Below are 10,947 nucleotides of genomic sequence, written 5' to 3'. Positions count from 1 at the left end.
TTTGCATAATGGCAACAGTCCCATCTTCATTATCTTAACTGTATAGGTAAATGGTTCTTTACCCATAGTGTACATGATCATTTTGTGTAATGAAACTCAACCAAAATCAAGATATAGAAAACTGCCATTCCCTAAAAACTGCTGGTGTGGGATTATGGAAGAGGTGGAGATGGCCCAGCAGTTAAGAGTATATACTGCTCTTACAGAGGACCCAAGTTCAATTCCCAGCACCCATATCAAGTGAATAGCAACCTATATAACTCTAGTTCCAGGGGATCTTGCACACTCTTCTGGACACCCTCAGTGGGCACCCTCACATGCATACAGACATACATAAATACACATAATTAAAACTCCTTTAAAAAGAGTTGTTAGGGTCTCTGTTCCTCCCTGTTCCAGAGACAGCCCCATCTTCTCATGCAGTGGCAGCCTTGTCTCTTAGATGGTGAAGATCAGAGTTTATGGGTGTGAAGGCCATCCCCATCTTCCAGGAGTGAGATTCCGATAATGTCAAATGGGGTGATGCCATTTGAGCAAGTTGTGGAGTCTACTGGTGTCTTCATTGCCATAGAGAAGGCTGGGTGGGGCCAAAAGGGTCATCATCTCAGCCCCTTCTGCCTATGCCGCCATGTTTGTGATGAATATGAACCAAGAGAAGGATGACAACTCACTCAAGATTGTCAACAATGCTTCTGTACCACCAACTGCTTAGCACCCATAGCCAAATCATCCAAGACAACTTTGGCATCCTGGAAGGACTCATGACCACAGTCTACACCCTCACTGCTACTCAGAAGGCTGTGGATGTCCCTCTGGAAATCTGTGGTTTGATGGCTATGGGACTGCCCAGAACATCATTCCTGCACCCACTGGTGCTGCCAAGGCTGTGGGCAAGGTCATCCCAGAGCTGCATGGGAAGTCACTGGCATGGCCTTCCATGTTCTTACCCCACTGTGTCAGTGTGGATCTGACATGGCATCTTGAGAAATCTGCCGCCAAGTATATGACATCAAGGAAATAGGCATCTAAGGGCCCATCACATATGGAGAAATACACAGACACACATAGATGCTTACAGAAACAACACAGAAAAACATACACAGAGAAACGAAGAGAAACACAGATGCATACAGAGATATATACAGAAGATATATATAGACAGACATACATAGATGCATACACAAACACACAGACACATAGAAATATACACACATAGATAAACAGACCCAGACACATACATATATGCTTATACACAAATATAGGCACACACACACACACACACACACACCATTCACAGAGGCAGCAAGGAAGACATGAATCTGAAACTCAGCTCCATTAAGAAATGCTTGGGATACAGAACTCACCTGTGTTTTCAGTTCATTTACAATAATGGCAAATCCATGGCTAGAAGAAAACTGGAAGTTAGTTGCTCTGGATCCTATCTATCTGGAGTTCTCCCTCACTGTGTTCTGTCTCAAAGCACACATGCACAAACACAGACACACAGACACACACACACACACACACACACACACACACACCCTCCATGGCCTATAAGCCAAATAAGCCCTCTCCTCCCCAAGTTGCTTTTGGTCATGGTGCATAGCAATGGTGACCCTAGCGAGGACAGCTTTTCCTGCATCCTGACCATTTGGGATGGCTATAGCAGGACGGTTTGGGTTACCCAAGCCAGATGCCACTTCTTCAAGGCATCTTGTCTTGTTTAGAGATGATCCTGGCTTCTCCCTACCTGTCTCAGTCAGAGTTTCTATTCCTGCACAGACATTATGACCAAGAAGCAAGTTGTGGAGGAAAGGGTTTATTCAGCTTACACTTTCACACAGCTGTTCATCACTGAAGGAAGTCACGACTGGAACTCAAGCAGGCCAGGAAGCAGGAGCTGATGCAGAGGCCATGGAGGGATGTTACTCACTGGCTTGCTTCCCGTGGCTTGCTCAGCCTGCTCTCTTATAGAACCTAGGACTACCAGCCCAGGGATGGCACCACCCACAATGGGCCCTCCCACCCCCTCCCACCCTTGATCACTAATTGAGAAAATGCCCCACAGCTGGATCTCATGAAGGCGTTTCCTTAACTGAAGCTTCTTTCTCTGTGATAACTCCAAGGCCAATTTGTGCTGCCCCAGTACTCTTGGATGTGTCGTCTTCCACAGTAGCACAGTCAGCTTATAAGAGGCTGCTCTCTTAGAGAAAACCGCTAACGGCCGGAGGCAGGGCCGTGTGACCAAATCCCCTCTCCGTGATGGCATTTGGGGCGGCGCGAGCTTGCACAGGTCTTGTGCATGCTGTCATAAGCACTGTGAGTTCATACATAGCTGCCCTGATGAGTCCACAAGGTATTTCTGTCTAGTCGTCTGCTGCTTCTGGCTCTTAGGTCTTCCCACCCCTTCTTCCCCAATGATCTTGGGGTGGGAGATACATGTTCTCTTTAGGGATTACAATCCTGTAGTCTTTTGTTCTCTGAGCCTTGGCCAGTTGTGGGTTTCTGGGTTAGTCACTATCGACTGCAAGTAGAAGTTTCTCAGGTGACAGCTGATTGATGCACTGATCAGTGAGTACAAAGATAAGTCATTATGGGTCAATTTAATAGTATATCCACCGAGCAGCAAAATTATAGTAGGTTTTCCCCTAGGGTTTATGGCCTGTCTATCCGTAGATTCTTGATTCAATATTGGTGCCAGGTATGGGTTTCATGTGGTGGAGTGGGACTTAAACCCAGTTAGAAAGTGGTTGGTTACTCTCCTTATGTTCCTGCCTCTATTGCGTGTCTTGCCAGGGTGTTTGTTATTATAGCTAGCCTGCAGAGTTCTCAGCTGGGTGCAATTGATTTTCACTTTTCTTCTTTAGTAATACTCATCCGTTAGTTAAGGGAGGCATGGAGTTTGAGAAGTACTGATGGGACCGTGGCTGGGGTAAATATACTAATAGAACCCCAAAGACATCCCTGTCATAATTTCCGCAATGCTGATGTTATCTTCTTTGGATACAGACCCACTAAGTGGACCTGTTTCAGTTTTATGAGTGCCCTAGTTAGTTAAAGCAAGCCAGCAGGGACCATTCCTCTGTAGTTTCTAATGTACTTCCTTGGCTGTGAATGAGTTACCCCATCGGAGGTAATGCTACCTAGAATAGTAGTCAGTGTTCCTATTAGGTTTGGGCTTTGATTTCCGGCCCTGACTTTTCCCGGAGACGGACTGTGACCTGAAAGTGATAGATGAGACAGACCCTTTCCTCCCTTTAGTTGCCCTTGGTCAGTGTTTTATCCCAGCGACAGAACATAACCAGAACCGTGAAGAGCTTGCGAATTGCTCTCCCGTGTGCTGTACTAACTTACTTGCCCATCAGCAGTGCAACTTGAGTTCCTTTCCTCCCATCTCCTTTTACAGTTGATGATGGGATTAGTTAATTTTAAAAACAATGTCTCACCAGAGAGCCCAGGCTGGCCTTGAACTTGTGAACCTCCTGTCTCTGCCTCCTAAACTGAGGATTACAGAGAAATGCCCTCATGACTGACTCTGAAGACAGCCTTTCAAACTGATGTGAGATGGTATCTCACTGCACTTTTTGTTTGTTTGTTTGTTTTGTTTTTTCCAGACAGGGTTTCTCCTTGTAGTCCTTGCTGTCCTGGAACTGCTCACTGCACTTCTACAATGCCTATTCATAGTGAGAAAAATTCACATATTTTAGGGCATTTTATTTCTTCTTTTGTTACAGGGTTTGTTTGCTCGTTTGTTTGTTTTTAAATGTGCATTAGTATTTTACCTGTATGTATGTCTGTGTGAGGGCGTCAAATCCTCTAGAAGTAGATTGAGTTACAGAGAGTTGTGAGATGCCGTGTGGACTCTGGGAATTGAACTGGGACCTGTGGAAGAGCAGACAGCTCTTTTTATTATTATTAAAAATTATATACATATATGATGAGTACACTGTAGCTGTCTTCAGACAGAGCAGAAGAGGGCATCAGATCCCATTACAGATGGTTGTGAGCCACCATGTGGGTGCTGGGAATTGAACTCAGGACCTCCGGAAGAGCAGTCAGTGCTCTTAACCACTGAACCATCTCTCCAGACCCTTGATTTTCTCTTTTAAATACTGTAGATCACTTGCTTATTTTTGACATTTTTTTGAGTGCTATGCATTTTCTGTATATTAACTCCCTGTCAAATGTATAGTCTGCAACCATTTTCTCCTGGTGTACAGATTACACCATCACTTCTGTCTTCTGGGCTACGTAGAGCTTTTTGGTTTCATTTAATATTATCATTTTTATGCTTCTGTTTCCTGGACTTTTGTGGGTTCCATCCAGGAAGTCCCTGTAGCAATATCTTGAAGACTCTCCCCAGCATTTCCTTCTAGTAATTTCAGAGTTTGAATCCTTACTTTTGGGCTAAATTTTGCAAGGATAAGAGACAAGGGTTGGGTGCTGGTGAGATGGCTCAGCATTTAAGAACACTAACTGCTCTTCTGAAGGTCCTGAGTTCAAATCCTAGCAACCACACAGTGGCTCACAACCATCCATAATGAGATCTGATGCCCTTTTCTGGTGTGTCTGAAGACAGCTACAGTGTACTTACATATAATAAATAAATAAATCTTTGGGTTTTTTTTGTTTTTGTTTTTGTTTTTTGTTTTCCCTGAGACAGGGTTTCTCTGTGTAGCCCTGGCTGTCCTGAACTCACTTTGTAGACCAGGCTAGTCTCAAACTCAGAAATCCGCCTGCTTCTGCCTCCCAAGTGATGGGAATAAATCTTAAAAGAAAAAAAAAAACCGAGAGAGAGAGAGAGAGAGAGAGAGAGAGAGAGAGAGAGAGAGAGAGAGGGTCGGGCAGTAGTAGTGCACTCCTTTAATCTCAGCACTTGGGAGGCAGAAGCAGACAGATTTCTGAGAGAGAAAAAGAAAGAGAGAGAAAGAAGGGGGGGTTAGGTTTTTGTCTTCTGCTTGTTGTCAGCTTTGTGGTGAATCAGCTGTGGATGCTTGTTTCCAGAATCAACTTACTATTGACTGTTCATGTATCTGTCTTTATTCCGATATAACGTTGGTTTCGGTTACTCTGGATCTGCAGTATGTTTCAAGATTGCAGTTGTGAGGGATCCATCTTTTCTCTGTTTTTCCAGATTGCTTTGGCGGTTTGGGATTTGAGGGTGGCAGTGGGGTTTCTGTATGATTTTTATATAGTTTTATGTAGTTCTGTGAAGAATGGCATTGGGACTCTCGTGGGGATTGGGTAGGATCTGTAGAGTGCCTTGGGAAATGTGGAGATTTTAGCGATGTTAAATCTTCTACCCCAGGAACGCAGGAGGTCTCTCTATCTTTTTGTGTCTTTCAACTTTTAAAGATTTAACGATTTAAGATTTGTTTTAGAAAGCGGGGGGGGGGGGGGGGGGGGGGGGGAGGAGTTCCAGGGGGTGGGGACCAGGAAAGGGAATAGCATTTGAAATGTAAATGAAGAAAATATCCAATTAAAAAGATTTGCTTTCTTATTAATTATATATATTATCTGTGGCTATGGACATCTGCAGAGGTGGAGGCTTCTGATGCCCTAGAGCTGGGGTCACAGGCAGCTGCGAGCTAGCTGACCTGTGCCGGTGCTGAACTAGGGTCCTCTCTGAGAGTAATAGGGGCTCTTGGCTACTGAGCCATCTCTCCAGACTGTCGGCCTTTTTTTTTTTTTTTTTTGGTTTTTGATTTTTGGTTTTTGGTTTTTGGTTTTTGGAGACAGGGTTTCTCTATATAGCTCTGCTATACAGAGAACTCACTCTGTAGACCAGGCTGGCCTCGAACTCAGAAATCTGTCTGCCTCTGCCTCCCAAGTGCTATGCTACCACTACCCAGCTGACTCAGTCTTTTAAAACATGATTTAGAGGCTTCCCTTTGTTTCTTTCTAAGTGGTTTAAGTAACCAACTCAGGCTTTGTTCATCATGTTGATACAGGGATTGCTGCACAGACAGAGACAATCTTTCCCTCAAGATCACAATTAGAAAAGTAGCTTGAGTTCTCCTCAACTTGTCATCACTAACCTATCGTTGGATTTTTTAATTTTTAAATTTTTTGGTCACACACACACACACACACACACACACACACACGAGAGAGAGAGAGAGAGAGAGAGAGACAGAGAGAGACAGAGAGAGACAGAGAGAGAGAGAGACAGAGAGAGAGACAGAGAGAGAGAGAGAGAGAGAGAGAGAGAGAGAGAGAGAGAGAGCCGGTGAGCTTGCCTGTTGAAGCACATGGAGACCAGGCGTGGGGCGTCTTGTATTCTGAGCATGGTTTCTCCCTGACCCTGGACCCATTGCCCTAGGGATCCTCTGTCCCCTGAGAGCCAGGACTGCAGGCAGACCGCCATGCTTACTTAACGACTAGGTTGAGGATCTGAACTCTGGTTCTTGTGCTTGTGAGGCAAGCCCTTTACCTGCTGAGCCATCTCCCCCAGCCCAAGAGATTTAATTTTGATACAGTTTACATCTCTGATCTCCAGGGAATCTTTGGTTAGAAAGAGAGGGTTGGGGGAACCACTGTATAACTATCAAAGAAAGTTTATGTTTTTTTTCTTTTCCTGCCAATCCCAATTAGGCAATTTTGTTTTGTTTCGGGGTGGGGAGAGAAAAGCAGCTGATGTTACCAATGGAGTCTTCATTTTAAGGCTAGACATGCTGTGGAGGGGGCGGGCACTCAGCATCACCGGGAAGAATGGACAGCCCACACACACAGACAGCCTCCTCCTTGAAGGCCGTCTTCCCAATTCTTAGGTATTACTTGGCAGAAAAACACTAAATCGAGTTTTAGCTGCCATTTTTTATTTATTTATTTTTTTATGGTTTTTTGGATTTGGTTTTTTTCGAGACAAAGTTTCTCTGTATAGCCCTGGCTGTCCTGGAACTCACTCTGTAGACCAGGCTGGCCTCGAACTCAGAAATCCACCTGCCTCTGCCTCCCAGACCGCCCGGCGCCATTTTTTTTAAAATCTTGTTTTATTCTAGTTCATTTTTCTGTTGTTGCGAGGAACATCACGACCAAAAGCAACTTGGTGGGGAGAGTTGCTTTTGTCAAGGGAAGCCTAGACAGGAACTCAAGGCAGGAGCTTGAAGCAGAAACCAAGGAAGAAAGCTGCTCACTGCCTAGGGACGGTACCGCCCACAGTGGGCTGGAGCGCATTCAGCAGAAAAGAAAATGTGCCAAAGTACAGTGGGACTGAGGCACAGAGCCTTTTGTTCTATTGAGAGGACGTCCCCACCCCACACACACCCCCCACACCCCCCACACCCCCCCACACCCCCCCATCCCCCGTCAGTGCCTGGAGATGGGCTGATAGTAATGCTGATGCCTGGCTGTCTACAAGCAGGCCGCCCGCGGGGAGCTTGTCCACTGTGTGTGGGGTGAGGGCCTGGCTGACTGGATTAGGCCCCTTCCCCGGGACTCACTACAACTGATCCTCACTTGACGATCTCCCCAGGCCAGTATTGCCAGACTTCCCCATTTTCCAAGAAAACTGGTTATATAAAGTCTTCCAATTCTAAATTGCTAGTTCAGATTTTAAAGAGAAAAATCTTCCTAATCGAGCCAAGAAAACACATCCCTAGGCTGTCCCTGGTCCTCCTTTGTAACTCTGCTGAACATGGCCACTGCAAGGGGAACTCCTGTGAACCGATGGTAGCCATGGGGACTAGAGAAAAACATTTGAGGAAGAGGAAGATGGAGTTCAGTGCAATGGTGATATTAATTTCGGTGAACACACAGGTCTTAGTGGTGTGTGTGTAGTCTTGGTAATAGTAACTATGGCTTGTATTCAATTCTTCAGGTCTGTAATTCTGCACACTTAGTTTAATCTAGACTGTTCTTCTTAATTGGTGGTTTGGAAAACTAGATCACACGTTCATGACTTAAATGTCTTAAGAAGAACTCTATGACTGTGATTTTGAACCTGTAAGTGTGCATACACACACACACCAACCACACACACACACACACACCACACAAACATGAAGATATGTAAGTAACAAGAATAGTCAACGAGAAAGAGGCTATCAAATTGAGAGTAAAGGGGCAGCAAAGGGTAACTGGGGGTATTGAAGAGAGGAAAGGGAAATGGAAAGTGCTTTAATTCTTTTTCAATTAGAAACATAATTTAAGGACTGGAGAGATAGATAGTTCAGTGGTTAAGAGCACTGACTGCTCTTCGGAAGGTCCTGAGTTCAAATCCCAGCAACCACATGGTGGCTCACAACCATCCTTAATGAAATCTGACACACTTTTCTGGAGTTTCTGAAGACAGTTGCAGTATACTCACATATAATAAATAAAGAAATCTTTTTAAAAAAAACATAATTTAAAAGGTATACTTAATTAGGTCTTAATAAAGGCCTATGAATTAATTTTTTTAATATTTTATTCATTGTGAGTTTCACATCATGCACCCCAATCCAACTCATTTTTCTGTCCCCTCTGCCCTTGCAACCTCTCCCACAAAAGAAAAAAAATCTTGTTGTGGAAGCTGTAGTGTGTCACAGTGTCACACAGTATACCCTTTTGTCCACATGTTTTTTTTTTTTAACTTTTTTTTAAAAAAAGATTTATTTATTTATTATATGTAAGTACACTGTTCAGATACTCCAGAAGAGGGCATCAGATCTCATTACAAATGGTTGTGAGCCATCATGTGGTTGCTGGGATTTGAACTCAGGACCTTCGGAAGAACAGTCAGTGCTCTTACCTGCTGAGCGATCTCTCCAGCTTATCCATACATCTTTACTTGCAAGTGTTCATTGTAGAGTCATTGGTCTGTTTCGAGGTCCCTGGCTTCTAGTATGCTATCAATACTAGATACTTACCTGGACTCTGCTGATATCCTGCTGTTGCCCTGTGTCATAGAGGTCCTGCAGGTTCGGATCTCCATGTGCTCCAACAGTACACAGACAGGGTAGATGCTGGAGTCAACCAGCTCATAGCCTGCGTGGTAGCTGAGTCAGTCAGTCAGCCTGCCACACCACAGGGTGAGCGCTCCAGCACTACCTGGCTAGCTCATCCAATGCTGCAGCCAGCAAGGGGGCAGGGCCAGCTCTACTGTGCTGACCATGCAAGGTGTGGACTGCTCTGTGCAGCAGCCCAGACCAGGGCCTCTGGTAGTAATGTGGGACATGGACCTCGACACAAATCCCTGGTGCTGCAAGGCCACAGACCCGGACACGGCCCTCAGCGGCAGCATGGGACTTCACCAAGGCCTCAGGTGGCATCGCAGGCTACTCACATCAGACTGTTCCTTTCCACCCTTGAGTCTCTAGTTCTGCCTCTCTTCACTGTACTCAAACCACTCCGCTTCTCTTTCTTTCCCATCTCTCCACACCATACTTGCACATCATAGTGGCTCACACACATAGGAAGCCTCTGGGTATCTTCAAAAGTTTGCCTTACCCAAAGATTCCAAAGGAAATATATCTCTGCAAAGGGAATATATATTAAACAGCACCGTAAAACTGTAATTCAACATAGAGTTGTCCAGCCTCATGGTTGAACCGCCACCACAACCAACTAGAGAGATGAGCAGATAGACCGACGACAAGAAGAAAACAGAGCAAGTGTGGGTCAGTCAGCTGTGGGTCAGTCAGCTGTGGGTCAGTCAGTCAGCTGTGGGTCAGTCAGTTGTGGGTCAGTCGGCTGTGGGTCAGTCGGCTGTGGGTCAGTCAGCTGTGGGTCAGTCAGTCAGCTGTGGGTCAGTCAGCTGTGGGTCAGTCAGCAGTGGGTCAGTCAGTTGTGGGTCAGTCAGCTGTGGGTCAGTCAGCTGTGGGTCAGTCAGTCAGCTGTGGGTCAGTCAGTTGTGGGTCAGTCAGCTGTGGGTCAGTCAGCTGTGGGTCAGTCAGCTATGGGTCAGTCAGCTGTGGGTCAGTCAGCTGTGGGTCTCCACTCTGCAGGTCCTGCTCTTCTTCCTGGGCTAGGAGGCAGCTCTGGGAGTCACAGCGACTCACACAGTGGTTGGTTTTCTCAAAGGAAGAAGGCATAGGCCCACTGGCAATTGCATTTGTTACATCTATTGCTGGATGGACAGTGTAATTCATCATTTCCCAAGAAGCAAGAACAGCAACTGCCTACATGTTGCCAATTCTGCCTCTCTTCACAGCACACAAACCTCCTTCGTCACACAAGAGCACACAAGTGCTTCTCCGTTTCTCCACCTCCGATTCGCTCTTCTTTCTGTCCTGTCATCCACCATCTACTTAATCTGTTCCTATTGTGTCTGGCACAATTTCATTTCTGACCCTAATTAATCAGTCAATTAAGATCTACTGTGATAAGCTTCTGAATGGGAAAGTATAGGTCAGTACAAACAGGTTTTTGTTAGGCTTCGTTAGGGAGGAAAGTCTGTAAACCTTAAAGGAAGTGACATCTTCAGTAAGTGTAGAAAATTGACTAGATCTCTATTAGGGACTTTACTTCAGAACAATAAATTAAATATATATATATATATAAGAAGAGGCCAGGGAAATGACTAAACAGTAACATCTAGTCTCCATGCCTGAGTTCCATTTCCAGAACCCTCATAAAAAGTCAGATGTAGCTATATAGTGGTGTCTCATGCCTTAAATGCCAGTGCTAGGAAACAGAGGCAAATGGATCTTAGTGAGTTCCAGGCCAGCCTGGTCTACAGAATGAGTTCCAGGATGCCCAAGGCTAGACCCAGAGAAACCCTGTCTGGGAAACAAGCAAGCAAACAAACAAGCCAGATGCAAAGACAATCCATTGACTTGCCCATGTTGATTCATCCTTACACACATGGGATGAACATGCGATCCTGGCGTTCTTTCTGATATGTGGTTGAATTTAGTTTACTAGTATGTTGTTGAGAGTTTTGTATCTATGTTCATCAGAGACACTGTATAGGTTTCATTTTTGTTGTGTCCTGCCCGGTTTTGGTAACAAGGTGATACTGGTCCC

This window comes from Apodemus sylvaticus, chromosome 7 (assembly GCF_947179515.1).
Source record: "Apodemus sylvaticus chromosome 7, mApoSyl1.1, whole genome shotgun sequence".
Lineage (NCBI taxonomy): Eukaryota > Metazoa > Chordata > Mammalia > Rodentia > Muridae > Apodemus > Apodemus sylvaticus.
Note: the sequence above shows the minus strand (reverse complement) of the source record.